This window comes from Euprymna scolopes, chromosome 2 (genome assembly GCF_053919585.1).
Source record: "Euprymna scolopes isolate OS-2025 chromosome 2, ASM5391958v1, whole genome shotgun sequence".
In the NCBI taxonomy this organism is placed as follows: domain Eukaryota; kingdom Metazoa; phylum Mollusca; class Cephalopoda; order Sepiida; family Sepiolidae; genus Euprymna; species Euprymna scolopes.
This window is the reverse complement of record NC_136483.1, coordinates 89,382,717-89,409,877: the sequence shown is the minus strand read 5'-3', so window position 1 is coordinate 89,409,877 and position 27,161 is coordinate 89,382,717. Positions and strand designations below refer to the sequence as shown.

The 27,161-nt window shown below is 33.5% G+C and overlaps 1 protein-coding gene and 1 pseudogene across 3 annotated transcripts in view; one reads left to right on the top strand and one right to left on the bottom strand.

The window, feature by feature from the left end:
* The window catches only part of LOC145293293 (neuroglian-like), a 1,600,306-nt gene that overhangs the window by 1,282,364 nt on the left and 290,781 nt on the right, over positions 1-27,161 (top strand). The gene's annotated exons all lie outside the window — the stretch shown is intronic.
* Positions 65-199, bottom strand: LOC145242770 (U2 spliceosomal RNA; annotated as a pseudogene).

Sequence of the window (27,161 nt, the reverse complement as noted above, 5' to 3'; positions counted from 1 at the left end):
ACCTATTTACAATGCCTCCCCACGGGACAGGGTTAGACACCAGGGTCGTTTTTTTAACGTGGAGAAAAGGTACAAAAATAAAAATTGTCTTAATCGTGAAGGATTTCTCCTCCACTGAAAGAGAACGAGAAATGGAAGTGCAGCATCTGAAGAACAGATACTACACTTTGATCTTGGCCAAAAGGCCAAGTTAAGTTGTCTTCAGTGTGGATATATTAAGGAAACTATTTTAAAGATAAGTATTAAATAAAATTTTGCATACCCGATGAGTATTAAATAAAACTTTGAATAAACGATAGAAAAAAAATACCTAAATTGTAGTTAGGAACGTGACGATTTGTTAAAATCTATTTTCTCTTTCTGAAAATAAACAAGCGAGTTATGTAAATCTACGGATTGCAAAATCGTCGAATGTTTATAAATGTATATTCATTGCCGTATAAGATATTCATACAATCCCCGACGAAACAAACGGACTATGTAAATATACGCGTAACAGTAAGTGTAGAAATATATCGTGTTACCTTTGAAAAAAATATGTATAATTATTGCAATAATAATTTTCTTACCTACGTCCATTTCGACGTATAAGCTTCCATCCATCCATTTCGACGTATAAGCTTCCGGCACAATAACTAAGTTGCTCGAAAATCCACACAGATGATTTGTTTATCATGGTGAAGCTTTTGTGTAGAACCAAGCACACAGGATCCATTATGATCTGGGATTGTTTTAGTGCGAGAGGTATAGGAAAAGTGGAAGTAATAAAAGGAAAACTGAATGGAGCACTTTATAGGAGGAGTACCTTGGGGAAAACCCTAAAAGAAAGTGTGAAGCTACTCAAATTGAAATCAGACTGGATCTTTCAACAAGATAACGACCCAAAACACACTGCGAAACTCACACAAAATTCGTTGAATTAAAATGACGTGAATACTTTAAAGTGGCTTCGTCAATCTTCCGATTTCAACCCTATAGAGAATTTATGGAGATAATTGAAATTACGGGTCCATAGAAGAGAACCTTCAAATCTGCGAAAATTGGAGAAAAGTTGTGTGGAAGAATGGAAAAAAAATAACACAAGACACATATAAGAAGTTCGTAGGAGATTACTCAAAACGTCTGCATGCTATAATCAACAGTAATTGTTATGCTACAAAATACTAGATATTATTTTGTAAATGTGTTGTAAACTTTTGCGTTGCTAATCATTGAGTTTTCTTTTCGCGTTGTGTTAAATTATTCCCCCCCCCACTGTTCCTATCTTGGTTTCAATACGTTTTCTTTGTTTATAAAAAGTTTCATTACCATTTGGAAACTAAAAATACAAAAATTGACAGCATCAAATGTGTATTGTAAACTTTTTCGGGCCACTGTATATATAAAAGGATGTGTGTTAACGCCTGTTTATTACTGCATGAGATATCCGTAGTTCTCACATCATGTTGCAATAATATTATTGCTACAGAATATAGCGGTGCTCTGAAAATTTATCAGCTATGTTAAATTTTGCTTTGCTGTCAACTGGTTACGTAAGAGGAGGTGAATTATGTGTAGAGAATTTTGATGGAAGAGTAATTTGGAAGAGAAAAAATGGCGCATGAATATAATAATTTTCTGTATTAAGTAAAAATGCAAAAATGTTTTTCCTTAAACATACTATTCGAGGTGATAAATGCGTTAAACGGAAAATCTATGCGTATAGAGTTTTCAGTTATATATATTGCAGCATTAAAAGATGACAAGGGAGGTCGTTTTGTTATCTGTACAGATAAACACACCTAACTTTTTACATATACTAGCTGTATATAACCGGCCTTTCCAGGTCGAAAGATATTGCCGGGAAAAAGGTTTAGTCACATATTATTTATGATTAAAAAAATATCCTAACTTGTTACGAATTTCCTGAAAGTGGCTCACATGTTGGATTTATAGAAGCATAAAACACATCCATCTGCATCTATGAAAATCAGGCAGGTAATAACTCTCATAGCTTAAAAGGGGAAATAACTATCATAACTTAAGTAAATAAAGCTTACTTCCGTTTTTAATGCAACTAATGATTAAAAAATTAATACACCTTAAAATCGTATTTCTAAAAAGAAAAGATTCAAACAATTTTATTATTAACTAGCGGGGGTGCCCGGCGTTGCCCGAGTGTTTGTTTCCGGGACGGGGGGGGGAGTTTTAAAAAATGTTATGGTAGGTAAGTAGGAAGGATCAAACCCGGAGTCATGAGTAAAAGTAGGAAAATAAAGTGTGAAAAAAAAAAAAACCACATCTGCAACGTTAACAGTTCGGCCACCAAGAAAAGTTCATTCCAGTTGTTTAGGAAAAAAAAAAAACGACTACGGTAGGTCGGCGCGAACGTGAAAATATAATGTTAATTGTCCAGCACGCTAACCACTACGCCACAGAGCACTGCAGCTTAGTTTAGTGATTTTAAATAACTTCACATGAAAGAACTACGAAGCCAAACCGGTGTTCTCTTCTCAACTGTTCCTTGTGAATGATCCCCAAACGGTGTTAAGTGGTGGCAGGGGGAGGAGGAATTTATAAGAGAGAAAATATTTTACCACTTCCATTGATCTTAACCGATTTTGGCCGTGACTTCTCATCAGAAAAAGTATAGAAATCTAAGATTATCGAGGAATTTGAGAAATAATAAGCCTAAAATCGTATTTCTAAAAAGAAAAGATTCAAACAATTGTATTATTAATGACCGTCAGTAACATAGAGCCAATTATTAAAATACATTTTCTTTAATGTAATATTCAAATGAGGTAACGGTTGCACTGGAGGTTTCTTTTGAATAAATATTAAATGTAGCAATCATGCTAGAAAAAAAGTGTAAAAGTCCGTTTTCAGTGTGAAAAATTAATTTGTAAAGCAGTGTACCTTTGAATATATTAATCAGATTTTGAACAAACAATCAACAATACGACTTTATTATAATATATATTAGTATCCACAAGTAATAACCTTTTTAATTATTTTATTCAATTAACTGTGAAATTCCCGTGGGCACTGTTTTATTAGAATTACCTAAAGTAAGTCTGAAACTCACCAGTGACCCCCACACCTGTGGTCAGCTTAGTAAGATATACTTGAAAATGATTGGATAGGAATCAACTAATCAATACTCCTAGATCAAATCTCAGCTCAAGTGTCATTGAAGTCAAGTTCTTGACCCGCTTCCGAGTCCTGTTACAGCATGCCAGGATAAAATAGCGTCGACTAATCTAAGTGGTTGGTAAATTAATCGCTTTTACTAAGAACATGCTGCTAAAGACGAATGATCTGAGAGAGCCGTGAGACATGGGAATTGGAATATAATATTCGAATCTTCTTTTCTTTGTTTCGTTTTGCGGCATATCAACTAAAACTGAATCCGGGCATTTAGGTAAAATACTTAATTACTTTTGTTCACTTACAGACAACGCATATATACCAATGATGTATATATACCAATGACGCATATATACCAATGACGCATATATACCAATGACGTATATATACCAATGACGCATATATACCAATGACGTATATATACCAATGACGCATATATACCAATGACGTATATATACCAATGACGCATATATACCAATGACGTATATATACCAATGACGCATATATACCAATGACGTATATATACCAATAACGCATATATACCAATGATATATATATACCAATGATGTATAGTCCTAAAATACTAAACAAGATTCCTTTAATTTAAATTTTTCTTAAAACATCTTAACTTAAGCCTTTAATTTTAAACATTTTCTCAAATCAGAACAAGAATAAGGATGCTAGACATACGGTTTAGTGTTATTATATCGTGATTTAATCTTCGTAATGGCACGTAAAAGTAGAAACAAACCTGTTCTGTTTGGAGAGTTTTGTCCGTCTGGGACTGATATTCTTCTAGTATATATACACACACAAACGTATATATATATATATATATATATATATATATATATATAAAGTGAACGTGTCTCTGTACATTTCCGTACGCAATAACTCTCTCAATTTTAAGTCTGCAGACTCGAAATTTGATATACAGGGTACTGAGATTTGGGAAAATCTTTGTAATCCGTTTTCGGCTAGAAATTTGGCTGTTAAGGGGTCAAAGTTCAACGATTTGACCTTTGTAGAACTCTACCAAACTCCTCCGCCAATTTTGGGTCTAAACGCTTGGACATGACTCTAACTTAATAACTTGATTTGAGCCTCAAACAATAAATGTTAAGTGGTCATAATAGGGGTCAAATTTTAAAATACTGACCGCTTTTTCTTTTTCTTTTTCTTTTTTTGGGGGGCTTAACATACACCTCCAAACACCTGGGCAACGCCGGTCTGAAATGCTAGTATATTATATTATATATATATATATATATATATATATATATATATATACCTGAATTTATACTAAAACATATTGAATGGTATATATTCTTTTTATTGTCTAGATTGTTTCTAATAACAAGCTCAATAAATTCATTTTTCCGGCTTCAGAGCATATGTAGTGGTTGGTGGCATCCCAATGACCAAAGAAAAGAATCGGTCGAAAATCGTAATTTTTGCTTATTTCTTATTTTGGCGAACAAAGGAAAAAATTTTTTTTTTTTTGTAATTATGATTGTAGACGGATTCTTTCCTTTTATAACTGGAATGTAACCAAATAGTATGGATACGTGTGTGTGTATGTATATATATATATATATATATATATATATATATATATATATACATACATATATATATATATATATATATATATATATATATATATATATATATATAGTTTCTACGACGTTGCTCTTGAATTTGCTAGATTATTGCTTTTATTTTATTTTATTTTATTTAAGCAAATCCTTTTATTACTACCCACCATTAAAAAAAAAAAAAAAATTTTTTTAAAGACCTATTCTTATTATTCAATTTTTTTTTTTTCTTTCATTTTTCGGGGATTTTTCAAGATGTCTTCCCGTTTGTCTGTTTTGAAGAGCTTTCTTTTCCTATGAAAATATAAGAATCGTATTGTTTTGTAGCCATTCTTCAGGAACCATTAGGGAACCATTTACCGAAATTCTTTGAAAGGATGTGAATCTATCTTCATATTTCCAGATGTTTCCATTGTTTGATCTGTTGTTTTGCTTTAATTTTTACGTTTTGCCCGTTTGCGTCTTCTTTTTACTGAATACGTATAATAGGGCTACCTGGCGTTTTCATGGGTTTTTTTTTTTTCATTATTATTATTCTGTATTACGAATATAATACTATGTAACGTTCGTAACATACCTGTAGTTAAAATCAAACCTTTACTCGAGCGAATAAGAAACGATAAGTTTAACGCTACAGCAAACGTTATTAAACTGATTTGGTAAGCACGATATTCTCTGGTAGGGGCGCCTCAGATCATTGGCTGTAAGGGGATAACGCCTGGGAGGATTAACCTTCTAGAACTTTACCAAATCATACTTCACACTGAGATAAGATGGCCCAGTTCTTGCAAATCAGCCACTGGTCTGTTTGATTGAGTGCTTCAAAGAGTATAGCAGCTTAAAACTGACTCACCACTGAAAACTGACTCGTTTCATGACTCCTTCCTAGACGTCAGACTCCGACAAGAAATATGTTAGACTAGTGTTTGTTACTTTTGTTAAGCATCTTTGTTTGAAATGAATCGGATGATTATCGTTGGCATTCGTTTCCCCGATTTCTTTCTAGTTAGAATTCTTTATAGAAAGACACTGAGTTCTTACAAGGGGGCGTGCACGTAAAACTTATCGACGTTCCTAAGTGAAAGTATTTCACTGGAATGAACTAGATTCGAACTCAGCACACACAGGTTATCAGTCCGTTTCGTTGATCACTTGGTCACCGTCACCATGCTACTGCTGGTATGTTGATTGTGATGAGGAAAAAGATCGTATCGGACTTCTGCACAGAACCCACAAAGTTAATACCCAAAGGTTGTCTGTTCTGCATGGCGTACTCTTCGTTAGCAGTAAGATTTGTTGTACCTGTAAAATTACAGATTTACTATCAACATCCAGAGGAGCAAGACTCAGTCCTAGCATACGACATCTAAGAAAGTTTGACCCAGAACAAACGCACAAATGACGGTTGCACATGCGCAGAAGCAACGTCGTTGTTGTTGTTGTTGTTCCTATTCCATGTAGTTGTGGTTTTGCGCTAGACACACACTTGCTTATCATTCGCCGAGGTAAAGACGACCTGAGGACGACGGATTCTGGTGTCAATTCTTCCTGGATTTTCACTATAGCCTTATCAGCCGGCTACTTTGACATTACCACGTTCTCACCATGGTGAGGAAAGGTTGGATTTTGCGGAGTGGGTGCTTTGGCTGGTAATACATGTGCCGTCTTATTTCAATGTTGGCGTGATGGGATTTGCTTTGCACGTCTCCGTGTACCACAACAAAGCGAAGAAGTGACTCTAATTTTTTTTTTTTTTTTTTGCTTCCCTAAAGTATGCTTCAACAAATTGGATCCTACACAATTTCTTTCTTATAGACTACCTATAATTTCGAAATATAATATAGAAAAAAATGTTCAAAACAGGCATAAGGCATTCGTTTTACCACATCTCTATCTCAACTTATATATAAAAGGCATCGTGTGTGTGTGTGTGGTGAGTTCGTTCCCTATGAACCCCGAAATGGCTGAGACGATTTTTTTTTTTAATTTCGCACAAAAATACTTTATCGTACTATCCTTATCTTTATATACGGTTTTTAGATTGGTTTTGTATCGGAATGTCTCCGATAAGTATTGAAAATCGATATTTGAAAAAAATTCGATTAAAGAAGGGGCAGTTTGATTGTGACCAATGTTAACACCCTTATACAACTTAATATCACAATTACATTTGAAAAGTTTTGTCACATCACAAGCAGTAAGGCCATGCATATAAAATCAACAGTAGGTTCTTTAATAAAACAGGGGGCGTTCAAAATAAATGCTTCTGTTTAGAGCACAATTAAACCATATTTTGGCATTTGCATTTTAAACTTCAATTCAAGCCATTATATTAAAAATAATTTGATAAAAATCAAAAGTAGGTACTCTATAGTGCAGTATAGGCTATAATGAATTTTCGACTAAGTCGCTGTGGGGAGGCATGTGAAGCTTTCTCCAGGTCCACTGCGATGGGTCCCCCACAAGAGCAGGCAATCAATCCATCTGATTGAAAAAATGGTCGATTCACTGATTTTGATGACAATAAAGATATTGGATTTGTGACAGACTCGTTTATGTCGGGCAATGTCGGGTCTCCCTGCTAGTGTCGTTATATTTATTTATTTTAATTTTATTATTCGCTCTCAAACAATGCAGGTTGCCACTTAAACATAAGAAGCTATTATGATTAGAGGTCAGATTTACATCATGCATCGTAAGTTTGGACTCGAGCAGCAAAGATGTTTGTTCACATTATATTCAAATTTAAAGTTATAAGTTAATATAGTCAAGAACAGTGAAAGGGTGAGATTTTGCTACGAGTCGGGTTCGTCGAGGGTATTTAATCTATCTATATATAAAAGTGACTTTGACTGTCTGTATGGGGAATGGTCTCTGCCAAAATACTCAGTCAACTTTTCGTCTATAGACTTGAAAATAGAAATATAAGGAATTCGAACTTGTAGAACTAATTTGATTTGGTCTTTAGCCGGTAAAAATGGCTGCTAAGGGGTAAACATTGATAAACTTGGAACTTGGCGGGTGTAAATCGACTTAAAGTGGTCTTGTGCGCATACGCAAATATTCAGTGGGTTCATTTTTAACGATTTTTTATCCGTCTGACGACAGCTCAAACGGTAACAACAAAGGCTAGAGCTCTAAATATTTTGGTTTCGTTTCTAGCTGATGGTGCCCTAGTCATATTGTTCAACCTTTTGAAATCACTAATATATATTGGACACAATATAATAATAATTAATGGAGGATTGGCGCTATTATAGTAAATACGAAATCTGCATTAATTAAATGTCATAGTTAAGCCTATTTTACGACCGGGTAACGCCAGGTCGCCTGGTAGTATTCTTTAAAAACTTCTTCCGCCAAGTGTGTGCTATACTAGGACAATTACAGGGTGGAACGATAAAATTGTCGCCCGAAAGAAAACGACACAACAGATTTATTTTAAAACTTTTATTGGAAAAATCAATTCAGATAACTTGATTATGTAGTAGAACTGACATCTACTCTATGTAGCCGTCTTTAGTTACAATCACCACCTCGATACGAGTCTGGGACTGGGGCCATGTCTTTTCCACAAGCGCTAGCGAGAGCTCGGCGAATACCCGGCGGATGACTGCGATCAGGCTGGTTTTGGTGTTGTGGGAGGTCATGTTGGTGATGTTCTCGACGTATGGCAAAACGAAGTAGTCCAGCAGATTCAGGTCGGAGGAGAAAGGTGCCAGAGAGAGAAGGGTACAACGTCGTACCACTCTTTCTGAAGCCAAGTCTGGCTCTCTTTGGACTTGTGGACTGGCGCTGAATCCTAGTGCTACTCCCATCACACTCTTCAGCACATCCAGGTACACTTTGGTGTTGACATTCAAGCCGACTTTAAAGATGTGAGGTGGCATGATGTGACCCTCACTTGAAACCACACCAAAGACTATAACCCTGGTTGGAAACTTTGCTTTCATCACCCTGGACACGTCTCTGTTATTCGTGGCAATCCAGCCATGCATTTTGAGGATGCTGGCAATGGTCTTGTTGTCATAACTTGGATCGGTAGAGAGCATGAGTTGTACAGTGGCACATCTCCGAATCTTGCTCGTTGAACATTGTGTCAGTCACACATGATAGAAGGCCCTACTTTTGAGATTTGTACACACCTGGCAAACTAGTAGATAGTCTGCAACAAAAAATGAAAACCTGTTTTCATCACACAGAAATGGAATCATGCCGTCTTTTCTAGATAGATACTTTTATCGTTCCACCCTGTACTTCAATAGAACACCTGTCTATTTGCGGCGAAGGAAAGTAGCACATGAAAAAATACGCGATAGCTACACATTATAAAAAAGGAAAGGCTTGACTTAGAGAAATCCAGAAGCTTAATAAGAATATTATTTTTTAACAAAATAAAACAAAAATCTTCAATCTTTGCATAAAATCTTGCAGTCAATAATAATCTTATTACTGAACCTAAAAACAAAACCAAAACGATGTTTGTCAACTGAGACATTGTTTTTATTCCGCACGATTTTCCAGCGATTCTTTATTGTTTTTACTAAGCTGATCAAGTTGAAACAACTGGTCTTAAACACTGCCACCACCACCCCGTTTATCTTGCACATTTTCAGAGGCACCCTCTCTCCTAAGTCAACTCACGTTGGTTGTCTTTAGACAAGGATTCAATTTTTGTCTACCAAGGTTAAATTCATTCCGCTATCACTGAATTGTGACGGGTCACCTTCAAAGAATTGCCTAGAGAACTGATTTGCTATAAAGATAAAATTCTGACAAAGACGGCATCATATGTAGATACATATATATACGTACATAAGAATTTTCGGCATGTCATAGATGATATAATTATTTTCACAATCAAACAACGTCGCAGCTCACATGAACCATGAAAGCTAACAAACCTCGAGTGTCGCCCTCATTTTTGGCACAATGGTTAGACACATCCGAGCTCGGGATTCGAAACCTGAATCTCCTGCCTAAGAGATGAGTACCCTGCCGCTTGAGTAACAGCGCCACACACAAGAAACCCTATCAGTTAACCAAACTGCGGTGAAATCAAACTTTGGAATGCATCTGCTTCATCTCAAACAAGGGTTGCGGTCATCTAACCACTGAGAACCAAAGCCGATATCTCATAAGTAGGATTTTTTTAAATACTTTTTTTTATTTATATGTATGTATACACACACACATTATATATATATATATATATATATATATATATATATATATATATATATATAAAATGCTAGCCTACAGAGTGAAGGTTGACTTCGTTACTGACTTCGAATCTCCCAACTGACAGTAATTGTCATTTTCTACACTGATGCTTGCATAAGTATGAAATACTTGTCTGTGTAGATATAAAAATAATTGATAAAATATATTTTCTCTCTTCGTATCTGTATATATATATATATATATATATATATATATATATATATATATATACACACACACACAAAGAACATTTACCAGAATTGTTCAATATAAAAAGTTAATGAATGTTAACATTTAACAACTGAACACATAAGTAAACAATTCTATAGTAAATTTTAATTACTAAGACTCTATATATTAATTTATCGAATTGCAAAAAAAAATGTAGCTCTTGACAATTGTTTCGTGCAAAAATGAACAACCAAAAATAAACATAATTATCATGATCTTTCGTCCATGCAGCACATCAGGAGACCAACAGATCACTTCCGGAGAAAAATCTTTACGCAAAATAAAAATCAAAGTATTATAATTCTCTAAAGGATCTGAAATATAAAATGGCTGATTGAGTATTAATGGAATTTTTACTTGCTTTAGGGAACTGTTTTCTGTAGGAAATGCATAAGAAGTTTGTTCTTTTTTTCTTCTAAAATGATCTGGTAGTTTTCAGATTAGTTGCATAGAAACAAAAAACCCTGGTAATAAATCCTGGTTGTTCATTATGCGCGAAACAGTTGCCATGAGTTAAATTATTTTTGGTTTGTTTGTTTGTTTGTTTGTTTGTTTGTTTAATTCGATAATTAAAAATATGAATAAAGACTATGGCCAAGTCCATTATTATGTAGATCAGCTAACACTTCCTTTACTGTGACACTGTTTTAACTTTCGGCAACCTTCACCTCACGGTGTAGGTCACTCGATTATTCATAGAAGGACTTTGTTTTCGCTTCATTCTACAATACATTTATTACAAAATAGTATAGGAGTTGTTTTACAGTCCATGTGAAGATAAGCTCCTATGCCTGAGAAACATTGATCTATGAGAAACATAACTGTGATAATAATCCCAGCCTTCTGGCTTGAATCAAGTGTAGTATGTTTTGTTATCTGTCTGAATGAAAGAGTCTTTTTAAACTGAAGCATTTTAATTAATTTTTGTCTCAATCTATATTGCCCTGCTTTTGAAAAACTGGGTTTTCCTCGCACGTTAAAAACAAACTGGTGTCTAAGTTTGCCCTCGTGGGGAGGCACGTAAATATGAACTTTTATAACTATGGAAGGTCCAGCTAATACATATTCGAATAGTTATTGTGCTCACCTCTACTCTAGCATGTTTGGCATAAGGCCAGGTGTGTGTTTGGGTGAAAGTGTTTCCGTGGAACGAACTGGATTCGAACTTGGCACACCCAGGTTTTCAATCTGTGCCGTTAACCATTTAGCCATTATCATCTTCCCTTTAAGACTAATATTTATATTAAGTCCGGATAGATGATGGAATTTTACACACACACACACACCTGCCTTGCGTAAACAGGGTATAAGCAACTAGACACCATGAAAACACCTTAAGGCCCCATTTGGAGACGGACGAATCGGGAGCAGTATACATAACACGACAGTGTAAAGGTCTCGTTTATCTCTGATGTTGATACACAATAAGCCACGTTAATGGCACATATTCATCGATATTGACTGAGAAATAATAATAATGATGGCGATGATGATCGATATTTCATTTTTTTTTTTATTTAATTTATTTCAATATAATGTTTGCCTGTTTTTTTGTTTTTGTTGTTGTTGTTGTTTTTTTTTACGGGGAAGAGGGAAAGTGGGTGTGGGTGCTTTTTAATGATTGCATCGCTCGGCCTCAAAAATATTATTAATGCTTGTTAAAAGCTTTGCAGAAAGATGCATTAACAGTATGAGATCAGGTGAAAAGAAATGGAGATTGTTTTGTTGTTTGTTTTCTACGCAATCATTATTGGATTTTATTTCATTTTATCATAATTTTACTTTTAATTTTTATATAGAAATCTTTTTTTTTTACTTTCCCTTTTAATTTTTCCATTTCATCTAAATGAATAAATGAAATTGCACATAATTTTTTCAAATGGATTATATATATATATATATATATATATATATATATATATATATATGCATGCGTGCGTGACAGTGTTTCTTTCAGTATTATACATATATTGAATAATGGAACGTTCCATACCTCTGCTTTCATGGGTTAGGCGCAATTGAAAAGGTACAATTGAAAAGGTACAGTTGAAAAGGTACAACTCAGTAAAAAAAAAAAAAACACGCGTCTAACGCATTCATCAAGTGCTGGCCAATCAAATCATTGGTTACAACCTGTTGAAAGGATCAACTGCGTTTGGTACCCTGTTACAGCTTTTCAGTTGCACTTAACCCATGAAACCACTGGTATGAAATGACCAATCATTCAATGAATAAATAATATCGAAATAAACATATATTGAACGTTTTTTATTTGATTATATACGGTAAAATCGCGTTGACACACTGGTTCCATTTACATTATCGATATTAAGCAACAGTAAGTCCGGTTAATACAAGACAGGCGAAAATTTGAGAATACAGGATGTTGTCTGTTACCTCTCGTGATCAGACGGCTGAAAACTATGTGAATTGGATGTTCTTTAGAAACTTTCTTTTTGCTAAGATAGGCATAAACATAGTTTTTTCTTTTGCTTCGGAGTCACTACTTATCAAGGCACGAAGACAACTCGAGGATAAGAGTTAAGATGGAAGTGTAGTAGTCACTAAATGTGTAAATTAGGTAAGTATCTCACTTCCGATGAAAACCTTTACCGGTATAAGATATAAATATGCCATAAGATGGGGTATTGTTGCCACATCCGCGGAGGAGATGTTCAAACTGCCCTTTACTATATGGACAAGGTGCAAAACTGACTTCAAAATCTAGTGTGATCTAATTTTGTCCTCCCTGCCACCTCTTTTCTCGCAGAAGAGATGTTGCGAGCCTATCTCTGCTCTATCGTTTGAGCTTCATTCTATGGTCCCCCAATGTAAAATATTCATGGCAAACCCTCTCATAGCTACAACCACTTCCAACAATTTAACTAAACGAAAATTCCATGAGCAAAGTTTTTTTCCTAGAAATGCTCGTCTGTGAAACAAAGTAACGCGGATCTGCTTCCCATCTAGTCGTTTTCAAATCCAACGTAAACAAGTTCTTGGCGAGCCGTCCACTTAAATAAATTAATTTCTATCCAATTTCTACCACCACCGATCATCACGGTGTTGTATCAACTGACTCAGTAATCCTTATCCTTGAGTGGCTTTCAGGTCTTGATAAGCGGTGACTCTGTTGTAAATAAAATAAAGTCCATTCAAAGTGGAATGCATATTTTTATTAACTTAATTGGGCATTCTGTTTTAATTTCAACATATTATATGTACACCAATATATATATATATATATATATATATATATATATATATATATATATATATATATATAATGATGGCGGTGGTGATTATGATGATATGTCGGCTTCGTTTTTATGTTTCAACTTTATATGCTATTATATGCTATGTGCACGAATTGCATTCCGTGCTGTTTGTGTATTCTAAATGAAAAAAAAGTTCTTTTAAAAGCTTCTTTTTATATCCTATCGACAATTGCATCTGCGAAAATGTTTTCCATATCTAAACATCTTCATACTTTTCTTGCTAGTGTCCCCATTTTTTTCTATCGTATCTGTCATATCTTTTCACCTGATTATACATCATTTCTTTTGTTTATAAAATAACTTCATAAACTTACTTTAAGTTGAAAGTCGTTTTCATAAAAATGTACAGTTTTTATACACACACACAAACATACACATAAATACACACACGCAAACACACACACACACATATATATACAAAGCAGCCATCTTATATACATATATATATATATATATATATATGTGTGTGTGTGTGTGTGACAAAGAGAGAGAGAATAACCCATTTTATTTAAGATGGCTGCTTTGTATATATATATATATATATATATATATATATATATATATATATATATATATATATATATATATATATATGTATTTAAGATGGCTTCTGTGTATATATGTGTGTGTATATATATTTATGAGAAAGAGAGAGAGAATAACCCTATAAACCATTTTATTTAAGATGGCTGCTTTGTTATCTTTCTTTTTCGTTTGCCAGTTAAATTTGTATCTATCTTTCAATTCTTCAACATATCTATCAAGTTAAAGAACAGATTCTATCGTCTAATATATGAAGTAAAGCCAGTCGGTTTCTGGAAACTTTGTGGTTAATAGTGTTCTTATTCCAAATCAATATTTGATTCTGGTCCGCCAGTTTTTACTTATTTATCCTTAAACATTGGTCCATGGTGTTAACAAAAAAAATGTACTTCAATTTATTTTTTTATGTAGAAATCGCTTCAGACAAGGCAGGAAGCCACTTAATTTATGGAGGTAAAAATATACCACTATAACGTAGCGCGCGCGCGTATCCAGATGCATGCTAAATGACGTCACCGGTAGGGAAAAATAAAGACTTTCAAAAAGAGATCATCTTACAGACGAGAAGAACGTTCGAGATCACGTTAAAGGCATGAATGACGTTCGAGAAGACGATCACGTGAGGGACGTTACAGCAGTAACGAGAGAATGAGGAAATAAGTGTCGTGCAACAAAAAAAAAGCGAGTTGAAGTTCTTTTCTATTCTTTGTCTGATTTGCAACTGAGGCTACAACGTATTGGTTCCCGGACAATGTTACTCTACCTAACGGTCCAAAATTAGTTAATGATAAGTGCTATATGGAGAGAGTCTGTGCCAAAAAACAACAGTAATTCTTCTCACTTTTGTAAGAAACATGGTTCATGAAATAATGGAGGCTAGAGTTAGGAAGTCGCCAAAAATAAATACAAGGCGCACTCTCGTCAAAAAATAACTTGTCCAACTCAGAAAATCTTGAATAATGACAAAAATTAGAGCAATAGTAGTTAATATTCACGTGTGGTTCGAAAACTATGGAAACAGAGTCTTGGTGTTCTTTTTCACTGCCTTTCCATCTTTTTTTGTTGCCTTAGAGAGAAAAGAAAACAAACAATCTATTTCATATAACGAATTAATAACCTCACCATATTGTACTTTCCCCGTCAGCCAATCAATTGCGGCAAGAAAAATTGTTATTCTCTGGGATGTTGGTGGTAACAAGTCTCCTCCTAGGACCCAGTACTCTCAGCACTCTTCCGGTGAAGGTCTGGTCAGTTTTCGCCTTGCTCGGTCTTTCTATTATTCTTGATCCTTCATAACTATGTGTGTGATATCAGCCGAGTATTATCATTATTATTATTATTATTATTATTATTATTATTATTATTATTATTATTATTATTATTATATGCTCACTAGGAGTTCTCATACAGGTCATCATCAAATATTACTCACTAACAACAGCCGGCAGTGTTCTCAGAAGTTTGAATGGCAACAAGTCTCCCTAAATTTCCATTATTCTCCACCTCTGCTGGTAACCTTTGCAAATGCTTTATCGCAACATCCGTTTGCCATTTACTTTACTCTAGCAATGACCATGTTCCTGGTCCTCTTCGCACTCATCCAGTGACTGGCTGATTAATGCTTTCTCTCCTCGGTGTACTCATCCTCCTTAATTTTTCTTGACTATTTGATGTGACGTCAGTCGATGCAGACACTTCAATTTTTTGGAGCGGGGTGTTCTTACAGGTATCATTACCAGTGATAACTCACTGGTAAAAACAATTGACTTCCCCGGATTCTGAGTGACAGCAAGTCTCCCCAGATATAATTACTGCTTTTTTATCACAATTACAATTCGCTTTGCATTATCACATTGACTGTTTAAAATTGAGTTGTCGAGTTCTCATTGATAATGACCCCTTGAATATGGATGGTATTAAACTTCTTACGAATTACAATAGTCTCCATGCTCTTCTATCCGATGTTTGGACAGAGAGAAAGAGAGAGACGAAAGAGAAATGGGGTAAATAGAGAGGTGGGGGAGAAAAAAATAGAAGAGAACATGAAAGAATGTGACAGAGACTAACCGGGTATAAAGATGAGTAGTCATGAAAAAATAGAAGAGAAATCGCAAGGGAAGGAGAAGAAGGAGAGAGAGAAAGCATGGATAATAAGAGGAGTGGGAAAGAAAAATAAAATTTAAATCTCCAAATGACGTCAGTTTTGATGACATTCCTGATAAAGCAAGTCATTTGTAATTAACTCACAACAGAGAAAAACCTTTGCAGACCAGGTGTGTAATTACAACATGTCTGCAAAATGGTGGCTTCTTCACATCTGCTTTCGTGCCGCTCCCATTTCTTTTGTTTTCAGTTATTTTTTCGTTCATTTTTTTTATTTTTTAAAACTTCTGTTAGTTTCAGTTTTATTTTCTTTTGCAATATTTTTTAATATATTTTATTATTTCATTGCAGCTCAGAAGTAAAATATTTATGCGTTTATCTGCTTCGTTTTTGATCGTGACAAAGAATTTAAAAAAAAAACAATGAAAAAATGCGATGAAAAACTATAAAAATGAAATAGTGTTTTTTTAACTGCTACTGAAAAGTAAAGTCGGTGTCCATTTTAAAAGAATTTATTCATCTAAGCAAGTTATACGACAACTGAAACTTAAGGAGCTATTTAGATTAGTGTCTACATTCCAAAATGGAAAACCTATATTAGGGTATTTAGGCAACAATATTTCCTTTGTTTGCCATGGTAAATTTTTACATAAGAATACATTTTCGATTTTAAATAGATTCTCTAATCTTTCTGTCTATAGAAAACACACAAATATCACACAAATGCATCGACATTGATTTTTATAGAGAAGATTGTCACAAAGAGGAGACAATCATCTTGTAGTGAATACATTCGAGGTCACCAATGTTTGTAAAAGAAGCGTTTTGTGTGTGTGTGTGTGTGTGTGTGTGTGTGTATGTGTGTGTGTGTTGGTGAAGTATATTAACGTCTTGAATCGTCTATTCGATATGTTGTATATTGGATTTAATCCCGAGGAAAATATAACTGTTCTTTATATAATAGACTAGCCTGGGTGCCCGGCGTTTCCCGGGTGTTTGGGAGGGTGTTAAACAAAAAAAAAGTGGTAGTGGGTAGACAGGCTCGAACCCGTACAGCGAAGGAGAGGAAAAGAACGTGAACCGAAAAAAACGTGACGTCTTTGCTATTGCGTCCATCGCCAAACCGGAAGTGACGAATGTTTAAATTAAGACTAGTCAATCGAAAACAGGGGATGACTTTCGAAAATATCGGCGAAAAAAGTGACTTTTCCCTGTAGAAAAGTGCTCAGTTAAGAGTGAAGGGATTAATGTCTTTAGCAAATTTTTCGATATTTGTCGTCCAAACGGTCGAGCTTCAAAACGATGCCGATCTCGTAAAAATCCGTCGCCTCTGTCGAAAGTTTTAGACAGACATACATACATACATACATACATACATACATACATACATAAATTTAAACAGACAGGTGAGATTTATGTTATAGATTACTGCTAAGTAATACGTTACAAGAATGAAATAGACAAATGATTTGGATAGAAATCCCACAAAGACAGAAGCAGATAAGTTTCTTAAGATAATAATTATACTTATGTCAATTTTAGATATTCTTAATCCAAGGTAACCCTAATCAAAAATGCACAAACTTTGTGGGTGTTTGTTTTGTGCTTTTTTTTTTTACTTATTATCTTGAACTAGACATAGGAACATGCATACACACAGACAACTGTTTTTTATATAATAGAATAGTGAGGAGCCCGACGTTGCCCGGGATTGAATGATCAATGAATGTTTCACAATCCCATATTTATATTGTCATCAGAATCTGTAAAAATCACCGTTTTGTCAATCAAATCAATTGATTGCTTGTTCTGGTTGGGGACCCATCCGGGTGCTTCATATGGAATTCAGGAAGTTTCATATACCTCTCCGCAATGATTTAGTCGACAATACATTGTACTCTACATTACCCTGTAGAGAACTTACTGTTGTTTTTATAAAATCACTAGTGGGGCGTCCAGCTTTGCCCGGTCGTAAAATACGCTTAAATATGATATTTTAATTTGTCCAGATTTCGTATATATTATTATGAAGTCGTCATTTCAAAAGTAAAAAAGTATGTAGGTGCCATCAGCTAGAATCGAAACCGAAACTGTAGCATTTAAAGCTGATGACGTTACCACTGTATCAACGTGACACGCATACAGAACGATTAAAAATTAAAAAAAATAAAATAAAATGAATGTACAAAAAATTAAAAGATTTTTTTCAATTTTGCCCCATTTTTGACCCCTTAAAAACAGTTTTAACCGACTACACATCCATGAAAGAACGGCCCGTACAAAAAAAATCCAATCGTTCGATGCCCCTAGCGCCGCTCTGCGACTTTTAGTTTCAGAGGAGAAAGTTTGAAAATATGGAGACAGACAAGCTGACAGACATATGGCCGTTTATATATTAGCTTTTTCATATATAATGGATTGAATTTATGTTTAAAATTGAAAAGTCGAGTATCATAGTGTAATTGTGCTTTAAACAGAAACATCCCTTTCGAACGTGTCCCTGTTATATCAAAGAACCTAGTGTTGATTTTATCTGTTGAGCCTTTCGGGTTGTGTGGTAATAAAACTTCTTGAGGTCACTTATGATGTAAGGCTGTGTAAGGCGTTAACTTTGGCAAAATTCGTCCGTTATTTTTTTTTTTTTTCATCGTATTATCAATACTTACTGAAGACATTCCGATACAATTTTTATCTAAGAACATGGTCAGACACATACAGTATATTCGTGTGAAATTGGATAAAAATCGGCCCAGTCGTTTCCGACTCCATAGGGAACGAACTCACACACACCGACAAGGTTTCATTTTATATAATAGTAGAGAATAGATAACTGCTAACTAGAATGAAATAGAGAAATGATTTAAACCATTTTCTCTTCCCTGAAACCTCTTTCTCACAGAAGAGATGTTGCGAGTCTGTGTCTTCCTTATCGTTATTTTCATGGCAAGTGCTAGTCGGAGCTCCAATCTATGGTCCCCCCTCACCAAACTTTCACGAGAAACACTCGTCTATAATTTCTCCCCACCTTCCGTTTGCATGTTTTTTCAGCTGACTACAATATGGTTGTCTTCAAGTCCAATGTAAACAAATTCTTGATGAGCCGTTCCACTTAAGTTAGCAAATTTACCGAACTTCCATTACTAACGTTTTCTATATTATCCAATTGACTACTGTACACTCTTTAACCCTTATCCTCGAGTGGCCTCTGGGCCTTGATAAGTGGTGATACCTATGTTGAAAAGAACGGATAAGTTTCTGGAGATAATAATTATATCTTTTCATTTCAACAATGTAACGACCAGTACGTAAACTAATAAAACAAGAAAGTTTACTTCTGCCATTTGTCATCTAAAACGCCTCAACTTTTCTTGCTCATGTTATTCTATAAAGATCCATTAACAGTGAATAACTCGTATTTTTTTGTCTCGTGCATTACTCAAATGCATAACATCAAATTGCAGAGGATTTAATAAACATTAGAAACGTTTTTGTTGAATAATAATTTTTTTTTACGCACTAGCAGTTTTCGTGCAGGCTATTCCCCATGATCGCTCACTAGCAACAACAATTGATGTCTCCTGGAATCTGAGCGACAACAAGTCCTCTCCGCTTCTTTCGGAAACCATTGCGAATCATCTTGCGTTCTCCGTTAGTTTCTCGCTGATATTATCCGTTAGTTTTTTTTTGGGGGGGGGAGGGTTCTGGAGCATGAGTGCCAATAAGCCTCCTTAAGATTCCAGTACTCTCCATTCACCTTCAGGCATAAGTCTGGGTGGTGCTCTCTTTCTCTTCTACCTTTCCATTCTTTCTGGTCATTTTATGTGTTGCCAATCGATTGCTGGTGACATTTTTCTATGAGGAGCAGATTATGTGGTAAATCATGTGATTTTTTTTTAATCTCCTTTGATTGTTTCAGTTTTCTTGGTTTCGTTTATGTTTTTGCTTATATTTACACCATGTAATTTTATTTCAGTTTATTTGTTATGATTCAGAGTTATTTCTTCTAATGAATTGGTTTCACGCACTCATAGATTGGTCTAACTATTTTAGCCATTATCAACAGTGTCGTGCTTTGGACGATGTCAATCTTCCTTTTGATTCCAATTTCTTCTCGTTTTTTTTTTCGGAACTGTTTCTAGTGCGTCTGTTATTATTATTAATAATAATTGTTTACTCAGAGATTTCATATTATTAGTCATTATTGGCTATAACAAATGGTGTTCTCTCGAGTCTTAGAAACAAAAATATCTCCAGATTTCCAGAACACTTCTCCTCTTTCAGTAATGCTTCCAAATCAATTTACATTATCTCATCTCGGGAATCTGTACGGAATTTCGAACGGAACCCTTTACTTAATCCATGGAGGTAGCATGTTCGCGTTTCGTCAGCCATAAGTCAAAAATAATTTGCAATTGTATTTTGAGTGTCGCCTACACTGCGCATTAAACCATCAACCTCCGAAAAGTGTAACTTACAACTGGAGTTTTGTAGAAACTACGAATTTCACGTTAGGAACCGATATAGATCAACAAAAAGAAAGTCTAGGAATCGGCTCACTACTGTCCCCAATGTTAGCCATTATATATATATATATATATATATATATATATATATATATATATATATATATATATATATATATATGGAACATTTTGAGGAGTTGGCAATAAGCTCAACACCATTGAAACCAACTATGTGCCTACGATATGTGGATGATACAGTCATACTCACGCCCCACCAGGAGGACGTCCAAAACTGACTAGATCATGTGAACTTCATTCGTCCACCTATCCAATTTGCTAAGGAAAAGGAACAGACCAGCAACAAACTAGCACTTCTGAATGTATTAATAACCCGTACGGATCAGAATTTTGTATCTTCCATATATCGAAAACCAACCTTCACGGGACAATTCCTGAACTTCAACTCCTAGTGTTCATATAATGTAAAAAAAAAAAAAAAGGAATCGTCCGGTATTTACAACACCGTGACAGAACAATGTGTAGAGACGACAACACATACCAGGAGAAGATGGACTAACTAACCGGAAAGAGCAAACACCAAAAAGACAATACCCGAAAACTCGCCACAGTTTGCCCACCAGACATAAAGGGCCTGTCCGAAAATCTTTGTTTTTTTAAATATGCAGTCCATATGATATCAGAAGAATATTCAAGAGTGACTCAACTATCAAAAAAAAAAAAAAAAAAAACTAGTACGAGCCGAGTACCCCCCCCTCCCGACTGAAAGTCTAATGACAAAAAAAGCTGTATATGCAAATGTGGTAAACTATACAAAGGTGAGACCGGTCGCTTCCTAACGGTAAGGCTAAAAGAACACCGTAAAGCCGTGACACAAGAGATGGTCGAAAAGTCGGGACTAGCTGATCACATGTTAAAAGGAAAACTTTTATGAAACGAGGTTAAAATAATTGACATGGATGCAAGATGGAAGAAGCGGCAGATTTCCTAAAAAAAAGAAAGAAAAAGAAAAATAACTAAGCATGCCGAGCATAAAGATCAACAGTATTTGAGAACCTCTAATCATAAACAAAAACAAAAATTCTACACAACCTCCTTAAAATTTCAACGATAAAAGGGAGATAATGCTCTGTCAAACTTTATTTTGAGTTACCTCCCTTTGTCAACCAAATTACGAAATTTTGCGAAACCATGGTGAATATGAAACCATCTACAGAACTAGTAACTTTTCTCCTTTCTTTTCTAAGATGGCGATCAACATGCCTTACGAAAGTCGAAGGATATCCCGACCGAAAAGTTACACAAATAACGCAAAGTTTCATATATATATAATTGTAGAGATATATAATTATGTGTTGTTAAAGATTCATTGATGAACTAATAAACTGAAGCTTATGAATTATTAAATACACTTTTTAGGCGTAAGAGATCAAACGTTGTCTATGTTTAGTTTAATTTAGTTTTATGTAAGGGATGTAAAAAAGGAGGTGGAGCTCCGTTTTTTTTTTTTTGTTTTTGTTTTGTTCAAATTTTAACAATGGGTATTAAACATAAATTAATAAATATTTTCTAAATCTTATTTTTCGATTGCATGAAAGGTTTTTAGACGGCATTATAAGCACAGACAACCATTTAAGAATTCTAATATTTCAGATTTGCATTGAATTTGATCCATAGTCATGAGACATCAGTGTAGCAGGATTCCTTGAATTTCAATTTCTTCTTAAAAAAAAAAAACTCTTTTAAGCGTTTACATTTACATTTTTTACACTTTTTCAAGAATCAAAATCATGTAGTGGGTTTTGATCAAAATCATGGAATAAGGATTCTATACATAAGGTTTAGTATAAGTACATATTGAGTTTAATCTTCATAAAGTTAAACTGTTAATGCTGGGAAATTCATTTTACATGTTTTGGAGTGGATATTCCAATTTCTAAAAGCAAACAACGTCACAGATCAAACAAACCATGAGAAACACAGACTAAAAGTCTTATACTCAAGTTTTGCCCCATCAGTGCAACATATTCGAACTCAGAATTCGAAACCTATGTCACTTGCATATGAGGCAAGTACACTGTCGGGTTAGGGTTACTATCTATCTCTACTCACATATTGAGCATTGTTGAAGTAAATATTGAAAACCAATACACAAAATATTATATCCTTCATATTCTACGTGTAACATAAAATTATATATATATATATAGTGTAACCCGGATACAAGAGATCAGAATATAAGAAAAACGGATATAAGAGAGATTCTCTCTGGTCCAAAATTAGAGCCTGTGTTACTGTACAGTGTACCCCGGATATAAGAGCGTTGTGTGGACTGGAAAAAGAAGTTTCTTATATCCGGGTTAAACTATATAATCTGTGGAAATATTTTTTATTTACTTATATTTTTCCTGATGTAAGCAAATAATAAGGGACTTGCAGCTTCTCTTCCAATTTTCGGATTTTTTTAATCATGCCCAAACGCATTTTATTTCCTTTTGGTGGATTAATACTTGCTATTTCTTCAGGTGAGTTAAGAGCAAGATAGATTCACTGCTTGATGTAATAATTAAGTGAATGATTTTGTGCTACGAGACAGATACTGTCAAGAAGTGTAAATGTCAACTGAAAGGAATAAATTGTAAGATGGTCAACATCATGGAATTTGGAATATATATATATATTATATATATACATACATAAAAACATACTTTCTCTATCTATCTATCTATCTATATATATATATATATATATATATATATATATATATATATATATATATATAGACTCTCTCTCTCTATATATATATATATATAAACATTCTCTCTCTCTCTATATATATATATATAGACTCTCTCTCTCTCTCTATATATATATATATACATATATATATATAAACATACTCTCGCTCTCTCTCTCTATATATATATATATACATTTATATATATATATATACATTTTATATATATATACATTTTATATATATATACATTTATATATATATACATTTATATATATATATATATATATATACATTTATATATATATACGTTTATATATATATATATATACATTTATATATATATATATATATATGTTTATATATATATATATTTATATATATATATATACATTTATATATATATACATTTATATATATATATACATTTATATATATATACATTTATATATATATATACATTTATATATATATATACATTTATATATATATATATACATTTATATATATATATACATTTATATATATATATATATACATTTATATATATATATACATTTATATATATATACATTTATATATATATACATTTATATATATATATACATTTATATATATATACATTTATATATATATATACATTTATATATATATATACATTTATATATATATATACATTTATATATATATATATACATACATTTATATATATATACATTTATATCTATATATACATTTATATATATATACATACATTTATATATATATACATACATTTATATATATATATACATTTATATATATATATACATTTATATATATATATATACATTTATATATATATATATACATTTATATATACATTTATATATATATATACATTTATATATATATATATACATTTATATATATATACATACATTTATATATATATATATACATACATTTATATATATATACATTTATATATATATATATATACATTTATATATATATATATCTACATTTATATATATATAAATGTAAACTCTCTCTCTCTCTCTCTCTCTCTCTCTCTCTCTCATATATATGTGTGTGTGTGTGTGTGTGTGTGTGTGTGTGTGTGTGTGTGTGTGTGAATGTGTGTAATTAACAAAGACCAAGCGACAACCATCGTGTATTTAATAAACAAAACAGCTCAAACTTCAAACAGGGCTGACGTACACAACCTCGTATAACGATGTTTGGATGCATCTAGAAAAAAAAATACCACAAAACTGAAAAATAGAAAAAGTAAATCCTACGACCTTTTAAGAAATGGTGGAAAAATCGGTTGAGAGAGACAGGAAATAAAACCGTTCGATAATCTTCGAGTTTGATGATCACACACAATAATCATTTAAAATATTAACGATCTCGAGTTGGTCACGTAAATGCTATCAATTAGACAGTGAACATCTGCGGACGTATGATCCGTTCTCAGACATTGGGTGCGCCCACCCTCGTTTCTCTTCATTAGTTCTACCATCGAAACCGAATTCTATTACGGGTTGCTGGAGGGGAACGGGGAAGCTAATTGCGGCCCCGAGCACATCTCTGGCCGACAAGATGCTTGTTATGTCTCGAGGGTAAGATAGGAGACACAGAGAAATGTGGTCACTGAGCCATGTAAGCCTTTGAAAAAAAAAAAGTACTCAAGAGTATCTCTTCGCCGAGGCCGATCATCTTGCTGCTTGTTCGGACCTATCAGCTAAGAAAAAAAAAAAAAGACTGCAACGAACAAAAAGGAAAAAAAGTGTAAACTTATCTGCATCTATGGAGAATTATCTACCTTGAGTACTCGTTGAAGCGAGGTAGATTGATGCATTACTGATGGAAACTAAAACAGTAAATGCCTTGAAGAACTTTCTGTTCTGGTTGATCAATGACATTGAACAATTATTATAACCTCTGACAAACTAGAAAATATGATACTGTCATTTAGCACTAAAAATAAAGTTATGTGTGCATAGTCGTAATTGATAATAATGATAATAATAATAAACCCATCCAAGCAAGAAGACCAGATGTCATAATAGTTAACAAGAAGGAAAGGTCCTGCCAGATCGTATATTTTACAGTTCCAGAAGATCACAAGGTTAATATAAAGGAGGCAGAGAAGCTGACCAAATCCACGAAACTTTCCAGAGAGCTGAAAAGGGATATGGAGGATGAAGAAAGTCAAGATAACACCACTAATATTAGGAGCACTAGGAACAATATCGAAAAACTTTGACAAAAGAATGGGAGAGATTGGAATCAGATAAATGACTGAGAAGATACAACGGATTGCAATGACAAAAACGACTGAAATATTATGGAAAATCCTTGAATGCAGAAACTAAAACACATGAGCTCCAAACGCTAAACGGACCTAAAGAAACAACAGAACTACAACAGTAAAACAAAAACATAAAGAAACACCGCATTGAATGTTAAAGGAGGATGGAATGACCGAGGAGAGAAAGCACTAACGAGACCTCCACTGGATGAGTACGAATGAGACGAGGAACCTTGGAGAGGCTTATTGCCACTCAAATTCTAATGAGGACCAATAGTCGTTTCCAGAGATAAATTAATGGCAAACGGTTGTTACAATAAAGCAAACTTATTTGCAAATATTATTGAAAGAGGTGGAGAATACTGGAAATCTGGGAATGGCAGATGACCCCGGGAAAGGAGTCATTCAGTGGGTTGCACTCACGTAGATTAATTCTATTTGAGGAATGCGGGGCTTTCCACCATTGTCTATTGGAATGCAAAATTTGACTAGAAATATCTGACAGGATATCGGTCAAAGAATTCGAGACAATAGACAATAGGAAATATTAAACATTCCAGGGTAAAAGAATGTTTATATAAATCGCTAACCATCCAATGAATTCAATATTTTCCGGGTATTACTGCAGTAATAACCCGGAAAATATTCATTCTGATAATGGACTGCCCAGGTTGTATGAAATTCCTTTTCCTATAACTATTATCCACCATTTAAATAACATTTTCAGTATATGTGCTGAAAAGCAAAATACTTGTTTATTAAGAGGTGAACATTTTGCTAACTGCATTTCATTTCCTCTGATGATTATTATTGAAAATCCATGGATTAAGGAAAGAAACAGAATTTCTCTCTGTATATTCTTTGTTTCAAACAATAAATTCTTAACTTAAAAATATGTGTTTATATTTTGATTTACAGAATTTAACTTAAACTATTAAACTTATATATATATACTCTTATATATATATACTCTTTTCGTATTATATATATATACATACATTTATTCTGTTAAAATATTTTTTTAATTTTGTATTTAAACATAAATATTAACACAAAGTTTATTTAGATAGCTCCTTAGTGCAATACTAGAGCTCTAAATACTTTTATATTTATATATACCGCTTCACTAGGAACAGATACTCATTTTTGTGCTCTTGTCAAAAAAGATTCTTTTTTATTCATTATGCAAGCGTACAATTGGTTTGACACTTTACTGATACATTTACATATCGTTTTCTGCGTGTAATTTTATGTGAGTAAATTAAGTAGTCATATATATATATATATATATATATATATATAACTACTACATTTACTCACATAAAATTAATATACGAAAGTATAGATTTATGTGTAAACTTTAAGTATTTACTTCAAAAGTGCTCAATACGTAGGTAGAGCTAGTTAGTAAGTTATAAAATGTATATGGCGATTAAGCTACACTGAATATTCCGCGTTTCATCCACTCAAGGATTCTTCAGGCTTAATCGCCATATACATTTTATAACTTACTATATATATATATATATATATATACAT